Consider the following 15,430-nt stretch of genomic DNA (forward strand, 5'->3'; position numbering starts at 1 on the left):
GAATGTGCAGAGCTGCAAACTGTGGCTTAAGGATTGCCTGTTTGCTTTCTTTCACTTTTATTTTCAGATTCCTGTTTTCAGCTTTAGCTATTTGTTGTTGAAGGCATGTTGTGAACAGAACAATGTATACTTTTGGTCAGCCCCGTTGTCATTATTGAAAAACGTACTTATCTGAAAGAAACAGGTTAGTATTAGATTCCTTACCTTAGAATATCCCCAGGCGTCAGTCTGGATCCGGAAACTTTTGCGTAGCAGTACCCCTGCGCGTCGGTAGGCGTCGTCTGCAGGCGTCCCCTGCGGCTCCGCGTCCGTCGTCGGCGTCGTGCGCCGTGATGACGTCGCTGGAGTATATAGACGCCGCCTCCGCGCGCTAACGTCAGTTCTTCTTTTTTCCGCGCCAGTTAGCGCAGATCCGAAGAGCAGTACTCCGGTCTTTTGACCAACGTTTTTTGATTAACTTTCTAACTCTACGGTGCCGATAGGATGCCCGGGTTTAAGAATTGTGACGGGTGTGACCGCACGATGTCGGTCACGGACCACCACCGACTCTGCCTCCGGTGCCTGGGCGCGGACCACGACGTGGAGTCCTGCGTCGACTGCCGGGCCTTGACGAGTAAGGCTAGACGGGAGCGGTCCCGCAAGCTACTCGAGCTCCGGGTGTCGGCCCCGCGTCAGGAGCGGTCCCGGTCCGGCCGGAGGTCGAGGGAGCGGTCGAGGGAGCGGTCGCGGAGCCACCACGAGCGCTCCGGAAGTCGTCACCATTCCTCTGGTTCCTCAAGTAAGAGGCACAAGAAGTCGGGGCGTCGTCATCGTACCCCCGACTCCCCCCGACGCTCGCGCAATGCGGCCGGGGGTTCGGGTGGCCCCACCCCCGCGGCTCCGCGTGGGTCACCGACGCTGCCTGCTCCATACCCGACGGTCCCTGGGCAAGGCGCGTCGCGAGAGGAGATAGAGGAGTTCCTCATGGCCATGAGGGCGCTGTCTCCTCCGACGGGGCCTACGGCGCCTGCGGGCCCGGTGGTCCCGTCCGGGGGCCCGAGCGGTTCGGGTGCTCCTGCCCCGACGCCGTCGGGTGCTCCGGCCCCGACGCCGCCGGCGGCTCCGGCCCCGGCGCCGCTGGGCCCTTCAGGGTCGACGCCGGCTGGTCCACCGGCCTCTCCGGCGCCGATTCCATCGGGGCAACCCATGGTGCCGGGACTCCGACGCCGGCTCCGGCCGGCGTCGGGGCTCCGGCGCCGGCTCCGGGCGGCGCCACCCCCATTCCCTCTCCTACTCCGGACGCGGAGTCGGACCGGCGTCGTCCGACGCCGAGTCCGGCGCCGATGGGGCCCATTGACCCCGAGGAGCCGGTCTACATCGTTGACTCCGAATATGGTGAGGATGCAGATTATGGAGAGGGTTGGGAGGGGTCTGAGGACCCTCTGTCACGCGAGTGTCAGTACGACGTGGACTGGACAGGTGACTTGGGTGAGGCCAGTGGTCTGGATGATTCTCCTAACCCTGGTTTTGTCTCGCCTCCTACTGTGGCTTCGGAGGCTGGGGCTGCTTATTCAGTGGTGTTGATGAGGGCTGCCAAGGCTTTACGCCTTGAGCTCCCCGTCGCTAAAGTGAGGCCTAACATCCTCGTTCAATGAAGCCTTGACAGACGTTCTTTTGGGCACGTGGTCCAGGCCCGCTTCAGGTTCGCCTGTTGATAGGAACGTGGCCAGACGCCACCGTCTGTGTCCGGACGACCCTAAGTTCCTGTCCACCCATCCCACCCCTGAGAGTCTGGTGATCCAGGCCTCCACTTCCCAAACCGCATTCCCGTCGGCCCCGCCTGACCGGGAATCAAAGAGGTACGACCAGTATGGCAAGAAGGTCTTCTCGTCCCTGAGTCTGGGACTGCGGTCTTGCAACACCGCATGCCTCTTGGGCCGCTACACCCACTCTCTGTGGGATACGGTCGCGGAGTGTCTGCCGCAATGCCCGCAGGAGGTACGGGACAAGCTCGGCCAGGCTATGATTGAAGGCCGAGACGCGGCGAGATATTCCATCAGGTGTGGCCTTGATACGACCGACTCGCTGGGCAGAGCGATGTCCACGACGGTGGCGATTCGTCGCCACGCCTGGCTGAGATCCGCCAACTTTTCGACGGATGTCCAAAATACTTTGATGGACATGCCGTTCGATGGCAGTCGCCTGTTTGGCGACAAAGCGGACCACGCGCTTGAGCGCTTCAAGGACTCCAGGGTCACGGCTAAGTCCTTGGGTCTCTCGACCCAGCGCCAGCAAACGGGTTCGTTTCGCTCCTTTCGTGGCCACGGAAGGGGCGGTCCCACACGTGCTGCCAGCCACGCACCGCAGAATACTTCTCAACGCGGTGGCGGCCGTGGATTCCGCCGTGGAGGCGGTCGGGGACAACGGCGGAGTCAGACCACACCTCCCCCCGCAGCATCAGCCTCCAAATCCTCCTAGTCCGAGCTTTCAGGCCCATGTGACGCCAGTGGGTGGCAGGGTTCGCCATCACCACTCCCGCTGGCGCACTATCACATCGGACAGGTGGGTGCTGCAGCTCGTCCGAAGGGGCTACTCCCTCCCCTTCGAGACCACTCCTCCAGCCATGCCACCGCAGAACCACCGTGTGTCGGGGGACCACTTGACACTTCTGCAGGAGGAAGTTACGGCCCTCTTGGCCAAGGGGGCCATCGAGCGCGTTCCTGGGCCAGAAGTAGGGTGTGGTTGCTATTCCCACTACTTTCTGGTACCCAAGAAGGACAAGGGGGGCCTGCGTCCTATCTTGGATCTACGGAACGTCAACGGCTTCCTCCGGAAGGAGAAGTTCAAGATGTTGACTTTGGCTCAGGTCTTGGCTGCTCTAGACCCGCAAGACTGGATGGTGGCGTTGGACTTGCAGGATGCGTATTTTCACATCCCCGTCCTGCCGGCCCACCGGCGTTACCTGCGGTTCACGGTAGGCCACGAGCACTTTCAGTTTATCGTGCTCCCATTCGGCCTTACCAGCGCCCCACGGGTGTTCACGAAAGTGATGGCGGTGGTCGCAGCTCATCTGCGCCGGTTAGGGGTTTCAGTCTTCCCCTACCTCGACGACTGGTTGTTGAAGGCGGGCTCGCCCCAGACAGTCGTCCACCACCTTCAGATGACGGCAGACCTCCTGCACGAGCTGGGGTTTTCCATCAATGTGCCGAAATCACACCTGTGTCCCTCTCAAAAGCTCCTTTTCATCGGAGCGGTTCTCGACTCGGCGCAGTTTCGGGTTTATCCTCCAGAACGGCGGGTCCGGGATATACAGGCTTTGATTCCCATCTTTCAGCCGTTATCCCGGGTTTCGGTCAGGTTGACGCTGCGGCTGCTGGGGCTGATGGCTTCCTGCATCCTTCTGGTGCATCACGCCCGGTGGCGGATGCGGGCTCTACAGTGGGACCTGAAGTTTCAGTGGGCCCAGCATCAGGGCAACCTATCCGACCATGTCCTGATCTCGGAGGGCGCTGCGAGACAGTTGCAGTGGTGGCTTACGGACCGCGATTGGGTCAGAGGCAGATCCCTCTCCCTTCCCCAACCGGAGCACGTAGTTGTGACGGACGCGTCCCTCCAGGGATGGGGAGGCCACTTGGGAGAGGCGGAGATCAGAGGCATCTGGTCTCCGGCGGAGTCCCGGCTCCATATCAACATGTTGGAGCTGCGGGCGATTCGCCTAGCACTGAAGGCATTCCTCCCCTTTGTCAACGGGAGTGTAGTGCAGGTGTTCACGGATAACACCACCGCCATGTGGTACTGCAACAAGCAGGGCGGAGTGGGGTCGTGGACCCTCTGCCAGGAGGCCCTGCGTCTCTGGCAATGGCTGGAACGTCAGGGCGTGACTCTGACGGTTCAACACCTGGCAGGTTCTCTGAACGCCAGGGCGGACGAACTCAGCCGTCGGTGCTCGGTGGATCACGAATGGCGTCTGAACTCGGACGTGGCGAAAGGCCTCTTTCTGCAATGGGGAGAGCCTTGGTTAGATCTATTCGCCACAGAAGAGAACGCGCAATGTCATCAGTTCTGCGCGTTGGAGTTTCCAAGACGGCACTCGCACGGCGACGCCTTTCGGCGCGAGTGGAGTTGCGGTCTGTTGTACGCCTTTCCGCCTATACCACTTCTGCCCAGAGTGCTGAAGAAGATCAGGCGCGACCGGGCCCAAGTTATCCTTGTGGCTCCGGACTGGGCTCGAAGGTACTGGTATCCCGAGCTACTCAGCATGTCAGTCGGTCCCTCGATCCGCCTGCCCCTTCAGGAGGACCTTCTGTCGCAGCAGCAGGGGACGGTCCTCCACCCGAACCTGTCCAGTCTCCACCTCCATGCGTGGAGATTGAGCGGCGACAGTTGAGGCCATTTGACTTGCCTCCTGAAGTCTGTAATGTTATTCTGGCAGCCAGGCGTCCCTCCACAAAGTCGGTATACGCCTGCCGGTGGAACAGATTTGTGGCATGGTGCACAGCAAAGGCTGTGGATCCCCTTTCTGCCCCTCTCTCCGAGGTTCTCCTCTTTCTTCTCTCTCTTGCCCAGCAGGGCTCTGCTCTGGGCACTATCAAGGGCTACCTTTCTGCCCTTTCCGCCTTCTTGAGGCTACCTGATCAGCCATCTTTGTTCAAGTCCCCTATTGTAACGAGATTCTATTGGTTCGCAGACCCACCACCGGGGTTGGTATTGCTGGGGTATCTATTCTAAGGTAAGGAATCTAATACTAACCTGTTTCTTTCAGATGAACAAGTTACTTACCTTTGGTAACGATATATCTGTAAGAAACAGTAGTTAGTATTAGATTCCTTACCGCCCCACCCATCCTCCCCGTTCTGCGAACTGATACCTAGGGTTAAGGACATCCCTTTCAGGGCCCTAGTTTCTAATGGCACCAGTGTTGGTTCTCACATGGCTCTGCGTGTTCTGGCGCGGAAAAGCTGTGTGCAAAGAACTGACGTCAGCGTGCGGAGGCGGCGTCTATATACTCCAGCGACGTCATCACGGCGCACGACGCCGACGACGGACGCGGAGCCGCAGGGGACGCCTGCAGACGACGCCTACCGACGCGCAGGGGTACTGCTACGCAAAAGTTTCCGGATCCAGACTGACGCCTGGGGATATTCTAAGGTAAGGAATCTAATACTAACTACTGTTTCTTACAGATATATCGTTACCGAAGGTAAGTAACTTGTTCGTCTCTGCTACTGATTTGATAGCTTTTCTCTCTATTCTTGTTTTGGTCCTACTCAGAAGCATTTTGGTCTCAAGGTGATTTGATTGTTTGTTATCTATCCCTCCTCACTGTTGCCAAAGATCTTGTGTTGCAATGAATAGGGGAGACTGTTTTCTCTCTTTGCTTTGAATGTTTTATATTTCTCAAGACTATGGAGATTTGTTTGGGGAGGAAATATGTGAGAGCTTGTCTTCCTGTTTGTTAGGACATATCTATGATCCTGTGGCAGACAGTTTTTTTGTTGTTGCTGTAACCATTGTGTTTTAGGGCCTTTTAGCTCTGTTGTCTCAGTGCCTAACCTATATTATCCTGCTAACTGAACACTGAGTGCATCTCTTAAGCTTTTGATCCTCAGTGGTAGCAAGACGAGCACTCCAAGCCTTCTCAGGGAGGTAGTGTGGGGGCAGAGACTCAGAGGCTAACTCATTCGGCACAAATCTATTACATGAGGGATGGTGGGTCATGACTATTAATTTAATTGATGATAATTAGTGAAGCACTTGAAATACATTATTAAGACTACTAGGATCCCAAGACCTCACAATCCCATTAAATCACCTTTTTTCCGGTCAGTCATTTTGGTCCCTTGGGACCGGTACTGGTCCCGCATGACTAAGCGATCTGATGATAGGTCCCTATGTCTTGACATTGAAGAAAAGAAACATATAAGGAGGGAGGGTAGGAATACCCTGCCCCTCTGGCACTTCAGAGGGCACCCAGAAAGCCCCCCCCCCTCCTCCCAAGAGCCAACAAATGAAAAAAGAATGCACTGCAAAATACAGGGCATTGCTCCTGTGAGGTATAGCAGTACTCCTGTGGGAATCGTACTATGGGACTGTGCAAGATTCACTAGGTGAGTTTTTCAAGAACCCAGAGTACCATGGAGCTGAATCTTAGTCGTGGTAAAATGGGACTACTGCAGTACAGCGAAAAGGTATTAAAGAAAAATAAATAATGTGGAGTAGAGGTCTTGGAGGGGTTGGGGGAGGGGTTGGCCCTCTGCAGGGAGTTGGGTGCAGGGCATAGCCTAAAAGGGCCCTGTAGCTAGCTACCTGCCACACACAGCCAAAAGATGTGGTCAGTGGGGAAGATGGGTGAATATAATTAAAGAACCTCAAGAATTAATTAATCAAACCAAATGTTTGTGACGTTGTAGTTAGGTATTGTAAGAAGATCTCAAATTCACTAAAAAAAAGTAATGATATAGTGACATTATAGTTAGGTAAGGTAATACGATTTTAGCTTACATAAAAAAAACCTTGACATTCACTGATAACAAAATAAAGGTTAAAATTACATAATAGTTAGGTTTTGAAATAATGCAAAAAACAAAACAACTCTGGAATTCGTCAGTTATAATTTACTGAGCTAACTGTATCTTGCACCCCTACCATGTAGGGAGAGGATGTGGCCTAACAACTAGAGTGGTTGACCTCGGAGCTGGGAAACAGTGTTCGAGTCTCGGGATGGACTCTCAACATCCTGTGATTCTGGGCAAATCACTTAATTTCCCATGCCTAACAAAAATAAATGTATCCGTCAGTAACACAAATGGTGCTCATGGAAAGCGCTCTGATACCTTCAGGTCTAGTTAGCGCATAAAATAACACCCCCCTCCCCCAAAAAATGCATTGCTTATTAATTCACGTGTTACATCACTCATGAGATGTTGAGTGACATTATTGATGACAGCACTGATGGCATTTCAACTGACATTAATGACATAACTGATGTAATTTCATACAACTGTTTTGACAATCTGCAACTGTCACTAGTTGCTCTGACTCTCTACCTTGTTTATATGAAATACTGTTCCCATGTAAAACTTTGTTCTTAGCTAAAGTGTGTACCATTTAACTTTTACCATATTGAATCAGACTTTATTTTCCAATACTACATTAAACAAACTTGTTTCCAACACTACACTGTTTCTTTTTTGTACATAAAGGCCATTTATTACCTACTTTATTTATTTTTAAATGATCAAGTTGTTTGTAGACTTATTTGAGGAGTAGTAGTTTGGATGATGTCATGATTTATGTCATCAATTCTTTTTTTTTTTTAGAGGTCCTCAGTGATGTCTTCAATGATAATATTTAACATGTCATGAGTGATTTAATATGTGAGGCCAAAGCAGTGCATGTCAGGGTGCAGGTTATAGTTAGCCCAATAAAGTATAACTGGTGAATTTCAGTGGATTTTTGTTTGCTGAACATTAGTTTTTGTATTATTACACTATCTAACTTTCATCACTTTAACCTTTGGTTTTTCAGAGTGTAGGACTTGGCCCCTTTCCCAGAAATGTTTCGCTTTTTGCTCCCCTAATTTAGGATGTCCCCCATTGTAATAAAAGGGTATAGGCCTTGTGTAGTGGAGATGCCCTGCGTAATGTTAAACTAATATTAAGGTGCAGGTGCCCTCTTCCCCTAACATGGCTGCCCCTGCTACTGCAGCGTAGTCCATTCAGGCGCATTCTAGTAGCCAGGAGCTGGCTGGAACCCTTCAAACAATGTATCCATACTAGCCTGCCAGCCTGCCCATAGCCAGAATGGTGGAACCTCCTAGAACCTCCTGGAACCTTCTGGAACAGGTGAGGTGACACCAACTGCCACTGCCAACTGTCAACTGGCACTATATAAGGAAAGGGAGGGAAACTTTCCTGTCAGACTGAGGGAACACAGACTTGGGGGAGAACCTACGCAGGAGTTTTAGGCAGTGGGGCTTAGTCAGGGACCTATGATACTGGGAGTGACAGGGCTTAGGTGTTGCCTTCCAAGTGTTGAGGAATCCTGAACTTACCCCCTGATCTAGCCCGGCGGGAGGGGAACCCAAAGTCCACCTGAGGTGACCGGCTGAGGAGATTTGATACCGGCCATCAACTCAACCCCCCTTTAAGGAACCAAGAAACTGGTATTTACAAGGGCGCAAGAAACCTGAAGCGCCAAGAAGAAACCTAACTGCTACAGGATTACTGGGGATCCACCAGGTATTGGTGCTGAGACACCCCCCTGCGTTCCCTGACGCCACCTGGGACCCTCCGCTAACCTGCCACTGTCGTGTGGCCTGTCCTGTTGGTTCTGCTGAACTGCCTCCAATTTAAATAAACTGTCTGCTGGCTAAGCGCTCTCATTCCCTAGCACTAGTCCCCTGAACTGCCTAATTTACCTCAGCTGACAGAACTGCTGTGTGTGCCCCACATCGCGTTTCACTAGCGCTGTGTACTGGGAAGCACTGTAAGCTGCATAGCCTGCCGTGGCCCCTGAAGCGCTGTCAACCCCAGTACTGCTGTGTCAGAAGAGCGCTGTGGTTTCCCCTCAAGCGCTGGTCCTCTGACCCCTGATGCGAGCTTGAACATTATTGCCTCAGAAGCGCTATTGCTGAAATTGCCCCTCAGGTGCTTATCTACTGAGCCCCTGTGGGAAGCACTGAGCCTGCTGATGCTGCCAGAGTGCGCTGCGATCCTTGAGGCTATAGTGGCCCTGAAGCGCTATATCTGCCTGAAGTGCTACAACCTGACTGAACTGCTGATGTGACCCCGGAGCCCTGATTGAGGTACTCACCGCAACTGCGCGGGAACCTCCGCGCCTACTTCTGCCCCTTCGGCAGCCCTCGGTGCCAGGAGAGGGCCGCCGCTGTATCACTGAGGGGTGAGATCACCGTCGCAGCCCGGGGGGTTTTCAGAGCCTGGTGTCTGCCGCTTTCATCAACCCGCCGCTGCGATCCTCAGGGTCGTGCGAGGCCTGAAGCTTCATCACCCCTGTCACGTGACGGGGGACGCAGGCCGCGCCCCCGTCGTTGCTGCCTAGCTGCTGGCTGTCCTGCTTCGGGCGCGCCTTCCGCCGGCCGCCCGTGGACGGTTCTGGGCCCGTGAGGTTCGGGAGGCCCAGTAACCAGAAGATACTCCGCTGAAGGGCTCTGTGGAGAGTCAAAGCCATCCCTCCACCCTGGAATCCGCCGCAAGAGCTGTAAGGGCTGAAGGACAAGGTAACCCTGGGGGGGGGAGAAGGGCGGAAGGCACAAGGAAGCCCCGAGTCGCTCCTCCCATGGGGGAAAGGTTGTTGCTGGGCCCCGTTGACCCCATACAAGGCCTAGAACTGGGCCCGAGCCCGAAAAGACACACTTGGGGCCTAGAGTAATGGTTATCCCCGCTGAATAGGCCAGCTTAATGCCCTGTCTATTCCGGATTAAGGAAAGGTGATTATTTTACCCCAGGTAATGTTCACTGTTGCTTGAAGCCCGGCTTATTTTGGGATTATTGAAATGTTGAGCACTGAGTAAGGAACTGTTACCCTTACCCACTGAAATGTCATTCCTGGTTAAGGAAGTGGTTACTTCTGCCCATTGAATGGTTTACCCTCATTCGAGGCACTGTATATTCCTGTGTTTTGGAAATGTTATTGCTGAGCAATGCAGTGTTTGTGCTCCTAATGAAATGCAGAAGGAGTTAAGGCTGTAGTAACTTTGGAATTGCCTTAAGGAAATGCGCATATTACAGTAGGCCTGTTTATTACTGCTTTGAGGGAATGCTCTGCATAGGTCCAATGAAATGTCCACCCTCGCTTGGTGCGTTGATCAGTGCCCAATTAAATGTGCAGGGCTGAGCCATAAAATGGTTGTTCTCACTTGTGAACAAGGTTATTCCTGCTGGAATGTGCTTCCACGATTAAGGAGATGTTTACCCTCATATTGGGCTGTTTTAGAGGACCCAAGACCCACAGTTTATAGGCCTCAAGTCATAAAAGGCTAACCCCTGATGAGGGGCTGTAACAGAATGCCTACAGTACCAGGATGAAGAGTATTAGCGAGGGCTAGGCCCAAACCCAGGGATTTTCTATATTTCACCTAGTGTCCTGCTCAGCCTAGGCCTTATGCCGGGTTTACCTGTTATTAAATGTTTACTTCTGCTCAGAGAAGTGGTTACCTCCTGGATGAAATGTTGATGCATAACTAATGAAAAGTTCTACTTCTGTTGTTGAACTGCTTAAAGCCTACAGTTATTTAGTTACATGTTTACTGCCGTAAAACGCTCACCCTTGCTTGGTGAGAAGTGGGTAAAATGTCTGCAGAACCAATGAGATGCAATGTCATATGGTTGTCTCCTTAATGCATTTCTTACAGGTGCTGACAAGGAGCAAGGCTGAGGTCAGGCCTGTGGTTATCTATACTTAATATTATCTAATATTCAATATTTATCTGATATTTAATATTTATTCCTCTGAGTATTTATTACAAAGTGTTGAAACATATGTATTCTGTAGGAAAACTAATAAGTAATTGATACTGTAATTTTTGATTACCCTGACTCTGCTCTATATAAAAGTTATCTAATTTTTATACAAACTAACTGGAGTGGCGTCACTCATTGCGTGCCCATTTTACTGTCTCAGTGGATGCGTGTGCTGTATGGTCGCTTTACACATAAGCTTTCGGATGCCTACCCGCTCGTGCCATGCTACCCTCGGGGAACTGGTGACCCCAGTTCCAACACAGAGAATTGCTAGTTTTTTTGTTTTTTTAAATGAAGCTAAAATGCTAAAATCATATTTTTGTAATTACCTAACTATAACGTCACTTTAACACTTGTATATATATATATATCAACAATCTCCTTTCCAAAGGATGACAACGCTGTGTGTAGATGTTTCAAAACTTTATTTGTCGGCCACCATTGAACGTGTTTTGGCTGCAAAGCAGCCTTGCTCACCAATGCCGAGGCATGGTTTACAGCCAACCTATAAACATTTTTTTGTGCCTGTAATGTGAGAACTACTGTGTAGACAATACTGAAAACAGACTGGTAGTTTTCCTTGCATTACTTCAATTGATTCGTAAATCATAATGATTTTCTCTGCATAAATCGTGTACCAATAGTTAAGCAGTGCAATGCTTGTAATTTCAAAGAAATTTGTTTCTTAAGACCCAGCCCCAATGAGCATGAAAATGGACAGGTTTTCTCTGGCAGTGCATTATTTCGAGGTAAAGGTACCGTTTGCCTCCTTGCACAGGCCCACATTTTTTTGACTTATCTAAAGTGCTTCAAAGCCTTAAGGCAATGTCCACGCTAAATGCAATTCATAAATACATTTACTTAGACACATCATTGTTGGCAGGCGGGTATCTTTTATTCCAGCGGTCCACAGAGATGAGCGGACTACAGCTCTTAAAACAAGCCTTTGCAATGCAATTGGTCTCGCCTTTGGGACAAAATATGTATTTAGCTATGCAGCACATTAGCCTGGGTGCTGAAACATCTACTGTTCTTTAACATGGAGGGAAAGTAAGCACCAAACTGCGTGAATTGCCAGGTATAGAAACACATGGAGAGAAATATTACCTTTCAGTGGGAAAGGGTTGTTGAAAAGATGAATGACACAGGAATGCTCCAGCAAGAACTTTATTGACCATCCACTCTCCAGGTAGCCAGCCTCTGCATCATCCCCAACATTCTAAGGTGAGCTTCAGTGGGTTATACCAAAAGTGAGGCAGGGAGGGGGTGGACGGAATGTCCCAATGTACTATGAATACAACACACCTCCCTTTCTACAGAACACAAGAAAGGGAAGCAAATGCAACCGGGGGAAAGGAAAAAAACATGTTATGGTTACATTCCAGGAAACTCACATTACAGTTACATTCCAGATCTTACAATTTTGTCACAACTCCACCATTGCCCATTGTCAAGCTTGACTACGTTTTTTAGGACTTTGGTAATGCGGCACGGAGGGTAAAACTTACATTGAATCTTCCAATCTTTATTGTCCCTCCTAACTTGCACTGCGTCCCCAATTTCCCAATTAGGTGTTTACACCCCATGCTTCTGGTCGTAACTCTCCTTGTAATTTGCCTGGTGAGAGACTACTTTCCTTGCCTCCTCTTCCTCATCAGGGTTCGCTTCCTTACCTCCCCCTAACCAGCTTGGGTTAAACTTAGTGCAGGGTTCACTTCTACGAAGCGAGATGAAAGGGGAAATGCCCGTGACCAGATTTGGGGAGGTGTGGTATGCCCACAGGCAGTTCCTTAGATGGTGCTCTATGTTATGACCATTGGTCGTAGCTAACTGAATGTGTTCTTTGATCATTCTGTTGGCCCGTTCAACTAAGCCATTGGCTTTTGGGAAATACAGTGCCGTTTGCTCGTGCTTTATGTTCATGTTGGTTAAGAAATCCTTCATGGCCTGTGACGTGAATTGAACCTCATTGTCTGTCACAAGAAAAGCGGGAATACCTTTTCGTGAAAACACTTCTCTGAGGAATTCCAACACCAAATCGGTGATGACGCAATGCACAAACTTCTGAGAGATCCAATGTGAGGTGTAATCAATTAAGACAAGTATAAACCGCCTTTGTACGCCTAAGCTGTCCATGGGCCCAATGATGTCCATGGCTAACTTTGTCCATGGTTTGGTGGGTACAGTGACTAGAGAAAGAGGTGCCTTGCGAATTGCTTTCGATTTGTCGCTCCTTGCACAACTCACACAGTCCTTGACTTGTTGTTCGGCCATAGCGTCCATCATTGGGAACCAGTAGGTTGCTTTGATTCTCTGTTTCGTGATGCTGCGCCCCAGGTGTCCTTCATGTGCCAGTTTTACTATTCTTTTCCTGAGATCTTTAGGTGGTATCACTCTAGATTGACGGTAGACTTTACCTCAGATGATACTCAACTCGTTTCTAACGTCCCAAAATTCTTTCAGATCCTCTTCCAGTCCATTCTTTTTATCAGGCCACCCTTTTTTTATGGTCTCCTTCAGTTTGTTTAACGCCACGTCTTCCTCCATGGACTTGTCCCATTCTCCTTCTGTAACGGCCCGGATTGTCAATAGCCATGATGGGATTGTCTAGGGGTTCATCTTGAACCACATCTTGAAGAGGAGATCTAGATAAGTAGTCTGCGATCTTATTCTCCGCTCCAGGTACGTACTCTACTTTAAAATTGAAGTTCTCCAGCCCCAATATCCACTTACTTATACGCGGGGTGGTGCTTTCCATTCCTTTTACCGTAAAGATGAATGTTAACGGTTTGTGGTCTGATCTGATGGTGAAGGGCAGACCCCAAAGGAAAAACTTGAAATATCTCACTACCCAGAAGCAGGCCAGGGCTTCCTTCTCAATCACGGAATAGTTTTGTTCTGCATCAGTGCGGCATCTGGAAGCGAACGCTATAATCTTCTCTTCTTTTCCTTCCTTTTGCATGAGAGTGGCCCCCAACCCTTTATTCGAGGCGTCGGTGGTGAGAATAGTTTTCTTCTTGTTATCAAAAACTCCCAGCGCTTGAGAATTCAGGACTTCTTCTTTCAACCCATCCATGGTAGCTTTGTGTTCTTCTTTCCAGACATATTCCGCATTTTTTTTTTTAAGAGTCTGCGAATCGAGTCACATTTCGCAGCAAAGTTCCTGATGTATTTGGCCAAGTACTCCATTAGTCCCAGGAAGGATTTAAGTTCTTCCTTGTTCTTTGGGTAAGGGGCATCCTTCACTGCTCTAAACAAGCTGTCTTTCGGTCTGAACCCCTTTTCCGAGATGGCGTGTCCCAAGTAGTCCACAGACATGACTCTTATTTTACATTTATTCCTTTGTACAGTCAGTCCAGAATCAGAGAGTCTATGGAATACCGTTCTGAGGGTACTGCCATGATCTTCCACACTGCTACCATACACCATGATATTGTCTTGGAAGCACATAGCACAATCAATTTCTCTCAGAACTTGCTGCATTATCTTCTGGAAGACCACTGCAGCCGATGCCAGACCAAAAGGCATCCTCTTGAACATAACATGAATGCCCCTTGGGAAGTTCTGAAAGCGGTGAGTGGCCTGGAATCTGGGTGTAGATCCACTTGGTGACTGGCCATAGATAGGTCACTCACACTGAAATTCTTCGCTGGTCCCATAGTACTGAGCATTTCATTAATGTTCGGCAGGGGATGTCTCTCCACCCAGATGTTCTCGTTGAGACTGCGATGGTCCACACATAGACTGATGCCCTCACCATTGACTTTGGCCGCGATAACCACTGGGGCCAACCATTCCGAGCAACTCACTGGTTGTATTACTCCTAAGTCACATAATCTGCTCAACTCCTTTTCCAAAGGAGCCCTCATGAGCTGGGGTACAGGGCGTAACTTGTGAACAACCGGCCTGGCATTAATTTGAGTTTAATTTTATGCTGGAAGCGTTGTAAGCAGCCTAATATTTCCTGGAATAGATTAGGAAAATCATCACAACTGGCATCTTCACCATGGACTCTTTCTGTGAGAAGGACTTGCTCTTTGCTGTTGGGGTCCAGTATGATACCCAAGTCTTTTTGCTGCTGCCACCCCAGCAAATTTGATCCGGACTCAACTATGTATATCTTGCCATATGTCTCTCTGTCCTTGAATTGGATTTTCATCTCTTTCATTCCCATGAGTGGTATAGGTTCCTTGCTATAGCCAGTGGGGGAAATGTCAGGTTTTTGTAAGGAGACCTCCCCTTGTTCTCCCATATTCTCATAGTCTATCTTGTTTAGTAGTGTGAATGGCAAGCAGGAATCAGCATACATGGTCACACATTTATTATTCAGTAGAATCTCACATTTGGGATAGATAGCTTTGACAGAGCTAGTATTATTTTTAAGCTGCAAAACAAACTTCTTTTCACCATCTATTACGCATTTAACCTCTCTGTTGTGAACCTCTTCTCCTTCTCTGTCTCCATCTCTCTTGTGGGGTTCCCCTTCTCTGCACACCCTGGCAAAATGCCCCCTCTTGTTGCATTTCTTACAGGTTACATTCTTAGCTGGGCACTGAGGAAAATTTGCAAAATGGTTACTACTACCACATCTGTAAAATTTGAATTGAACCTTCTTGCTGCTAATCTTCTTACTTACATTTCCTTTGCTTACTACTTTGTACACTTCCAGCTCTTTATCAATGGCATTGACTGTAGCTGCCACATCACCACTAGGTTTCATTTCTTTTATGCACTTAGCAGTGTGTTCAACAGATTTGGCAATCTCCATCGCTTCTCTCAACCCAGGGTTTCTAGCTAATAATTTCTCTTGTATACGAGGATTGTTAGTGCAACGCACTAATTGATCCCTTATGAGAGAATCTGTGGGATCACCAAATTCACACAACTGTGTCAAACTCCACAAAGCCGCCACATAGTTTTGGACAGACTCTTGTTTCCCTTGCACTCTGTTAAAAAACGTATGGCGTTCT

The 15,430-nt window shown here is 49.7% G+C and overlaps 1 protein-coding gene across 3 annotated transcripts in view; it reads left to right on the plus strand.

Moving 5' to 3' along the window:
* SMC1B (structural maintenance of chromosomes 1B) overlaps window positions 1–15,430 on the plus strand; it is a 2,760,606-nt gene that overhangs the window by 2,030,922 nt on the left and 714,254 nt on the right. The window lies entirely within an intron of this gene.

The sequence above is a fragment of the Lissotriton helveticus genome, chromosome 1_1 (genome assembly GCF_964261635.1).
Source record: "Lissotriton helveticus chromosome 1_1, aLisHel1.1, whole genome shotgun sequence".
Lineage (NCBI taxonomy): Eukaryota > Metazoa > Chordata > Amphibia > Caudata > Salamandridae > Lissotriton > Lissotriton helveticus.